The sequence below is a fragment of the Coffea arabica genome, chromosome 9e, assembly GCF_036785885.1.
Source record: "Coffea arabica cultivar ET-39 chromosome 9e, Coffea Arabica ET-39 HiFi, whole genome shotgun sequence".
In the NCBI taxonomy this organism is placed as follows: Eukaryota; Viridiplantae; Streptophyta; class Magnoliopsida; order Gentianales; family Rubiaceae; genus Coffea; species Coffea arabica.
In genome coordinates, this window is record NC_092327.1 from 31,193,015 (window position 1) to 31,197,242 (window position 4,228).

Below are 4,228 nucleotides of genomic sequence, written 5' to 3' on the forward strand. Positions count from 1 at the left end.
CATCAAATTCCTGCAGATGCTTATACGGCTCCTCACCTGGTAAACCATGAAAAGAGGGTAAAAGAGAAATCAGACCAGATTTTAACTCGAATGAAGTGTTTTTACTCAAACTCGGGAAAGTAATGCACAAAGGCTGCTGATTTAAATTAGGAGCAGCCAACTCCCTTAGTGTTCGTGCATTAGCTATGGGGATTTCTTCTTGCTCCGAGTCACTCGAAGTGTCACCAAATGAATCTGTTGGTTCAACTCCTGACTCAGGTCTCTGAGATGTAGCACTGGAGTGCTCCTCTCTGAGCTGTCTGGTTTCCTTTCTCGTTCTACGCGCGGTCTTCTCTACTTCAGGGTCAAAAATCAAATCACCTGTACGAGAAGACCGAGGCATACACTAGAAAAATACCAGAAAATTAGAACAAAAATGAATTTAAAAAGAAACAAATAATAACGCCAGTCCCCGGCAACGGCGCCAAAAATTGACAGGTGCCGAACCTGTGCAATAATAAAAATAGAACCTAACCACCACTAAAAGCAATTAATAATTAATCCTAGGTACTGGAGCAGGGACTCTAGGTGTGCAATGGGTTACTTGATTCAACCTGTTCCCGAAGAGTTTGCTTAATCCGATATACCAGAATTAATTAGTTGGCAAAAATTACTAAATAGTAGACAGTGGCAAGTAGGGTCGTCTCCTTAGGGACTGGGGATATTTGTCTCTTTTAAATTCCAATTGGTAATGGGGGATTTCACCAGAATGAAGCTAAAAGCAATTAAACAATTCAACTAAAACTAAATAATTAACTAGCACGAATATAGCAGGAATTAAATCAAGAATAAATAAATCCTAGCCAAGGATGCAACTACTCAGGCACAGTCCATTTATCCGATCATTGATGCAAGAGAGGTTCACTTAATTTATTAATAGACTAGTTATAGCCATCGAGGAGCTCTAATGACCAATTTTTCCTTAATTTATAGATGACCAAGGTACGACCATTAATTACCCCTAACCAGAAAAGTATTCCTAGGTACGACCGTAGGAATTAATTTTCCAATTGCATTAATAGGCAGAAAAACCTAGCCCTAATCAATAACACGCTACGAGAGTTATTTAAATTAGATTGCACGTTCCCCTAATATGTAAACACACCAGTTGCCACTAATATTAATCAATCAAACAATTACGGATTTAATTGACTAAATTGGCACGAGATTAATAAATCACATTGAATATCGGGCCCTTGAGATCCAAGTAATAAAATAATCCCATGAAAATACAAGCAGGCAACGTGCAAATATTAATAAATTAAGGAGCGCGTGAAAACTAATTAGATCTCACAGATTTTTGGGACTGCGCCGTCGAGTTGACCCTTGACTAGATGGAAGACTTAGCCATGCCGCATAATTAAATCACCACACGAGTTAATAAATTGCGAAGGCATTGTTTTTTACTAGAAAGTAAGGAATAAAGGATGTTTTTCCCGTTGGGAAATATTGTCGAACACCTGGCGTGCGTCAGAGGCCAGTCCAAGGAAAAGAAAGCAAGAAAACCAAAGACTAGGCTAAAAACTAAACTAAAAGGTAAAAACTGGCTAGCTGACTGCTTCTGTCCATTCTCTACTTATAGAGAAACAAAAGGAAGTTGACTCAAGCTACCTAGTCTGCGGTCCCACCAATTGGCACAAGTCTGCCGAATTCTTCTTAGTAATAGCCTTTTTACGTTTCCTCCTTTTGGCCAAATGACTAGTGCTCCTTATTCCATGGGCCCTGCCGAATTGACTCTTAGTAATATGCTCTAGAAAGTCCCTCCATTTGGTAATTTTCTGCTTCACTCCTGAAATTGATTCCAAATACCAAATATGAGTAAATATCAGCAATTAACACAATAAATGTCAGGGGTAGAAGGGGAAATTAATAATAAAATTACTAACAAATTATACCCTATCAGTAGCTAATATGATATCCAATCATTTTGATACGATTGAGAATAGAATAGACGAATTAGCTTTTCATTTTGATAGAATTCAAGACTAATTGCATGATTTGTGTGAAGTTATTTTATATAATAATATCCAAATTAACCCTAACATGAATGGTGAGAATGTTGAATATGAAAGTGGATTGTATTTTGATGAAAATGAAGGATTTAATTTATATTTCAATGAGGAAATGTCCATTTTACATGATCATGTCTTTGGAACTAACTTTGAATTTCAAGAGATGAACATTAATGATTCATATTTAACATCTCTTAAGAAATGTTTTGAAAGTGTAAGTTCCAAAAATGTTGCTTCCTCCGTTTCATTGAAAGTATCATACTTTCTATTTTCGGATGTTTCAAAACTTTTGTCATGTTGAAAAAGTCAAATCACCTTTTAGTCTCTCTTTCCAATATAATCATTCTTTTTAATCATATGCATGTTACTATTTAAATTTAAATTTTGAATTTTTGGGAGTAAATTTGGAAAGAGAAATACAAACATCAGAATCAAACCACTATTTTTAAAAAGTTGGATTCTCCAAACTTAACTAAATAAATGGGATGGTCCCTAAGAAGGTTTTATGAAAAAAAGTGTGCCAAGAGTCACTAAACTTTTATAAAAGCCTTACTTATCACACCATACTATTTTACATCTACGAAATAATGAGATCGCTTCGCAAGTTTAGTCCGTTGCTCGCGTGTCATGAACTCTATCTATTTTAGAATTACCCAATCAATCACTTTTAGTATTATGAGCATGTAAAAGACTATCTAAAAGAAAAAATAAAGCAAATCTTCTATTGCTAGAAACAAGAAAAAGATGATAAACAAACCAGAAAAATCTTGTTTAATTTTGCCAACGAATCATGTGAGTCAGATTACCTTAGACAAAACTGAATGTAAGCAAATGTTTAAGCATAAATGTTTTGGATTAATTTTATATACACTCACAGTGTATATACTATCACTATAAGATATATGATACATGTGTAAAATTTGAATTTGAAATTCAAAATTTATTCATGTGTCATCCATCCAACCGTGATAGTGTATACACTGATAGTGTATATAAAATTTACTCAAATATTCTCCCTCCTCATCTTAACTTACTTTTCCTTCACAAATTTCTCTTTCCAATTGACAGGTTGTCGAAACCTGTGCAATAATAAAAATAAACCTAATTGCCAATTAAAATAGCCAAAACCCGATTCCAAGTACTGGAGCAGGGACTCTAGGTGTGCAATGGGTTACTTGATTCACCCTGTTCCCGAAGAGTTTGCTTGATCCGATATACCCGAATGGGAAGACTTTTACACAAATAATTATTAATTTGTAAACAGGGCAAGTAGGGTCGTATCCTCAAGGATTGGGTGTATTTGTCTCATTTAAAGTAACACAGGGGGTGTTTTTGTATAGAGGATGACAATTAAAACAATTCAACTAAAAATAAAGTAGCCAACTAAAAATTAAATGACAATTCACTAAAATCAAGGCAATAATAATTAAATGTCTAGCCAAGAAATAATTTTAGCAATGGTTCACCTAATTGATCATCGATGCACAAGCAATTCCAATTATTTATTAATAAATAGGTTATAACTGCCAAACAAGCGATGACAGTCAACCCCTCCTTACTGTGTCGGTGATTAAGGTACACCCGTTAATCACTGCTCTAATTGAGAAATAATCTTAGGTACGCCCATAAGATTTAATTCTCCAATTGCCTTACGTATTAGAGGAGCCCTATTCTAACCAAATAACGCACTACCAGGGTTATTTCGGATTAGCCCGCGTATTCCTCTGATACAAAGCTAATCATGCTAGTTGTCACTATTTCAAGGCAATTAAACAATTACGGATTTAATGCCGTAATTGACAATAGATTACCAAATTAACTAATTATCCGGATCCAAGACAATCAATTAATTAAAGAATCATAAGTACTATGATCAAGAACTATGTGAATACCAATAAATAAATAAAAATATAAAATTAAATCGATCTCACAATTTTTAGGCGAATCAAAGCCCCCATTGTTCCTTGACTAGAGTGAAGAAATTAGTTCATATTCGATACGAAAAACCCACACAAAATTAAAACAGTAGTCGTGGCCATTGTCTGCGTTTGGGAAATTTCAATTCGTTCCAATCACAAAGAAAAGCGAGCTACAAAGAGTTGCCAATTGGGTTTTTAATTGTCTCTAACATGCGAGTCTAACATGCGAGGGAGGAAAACCACAAAAGGACGGAAAAC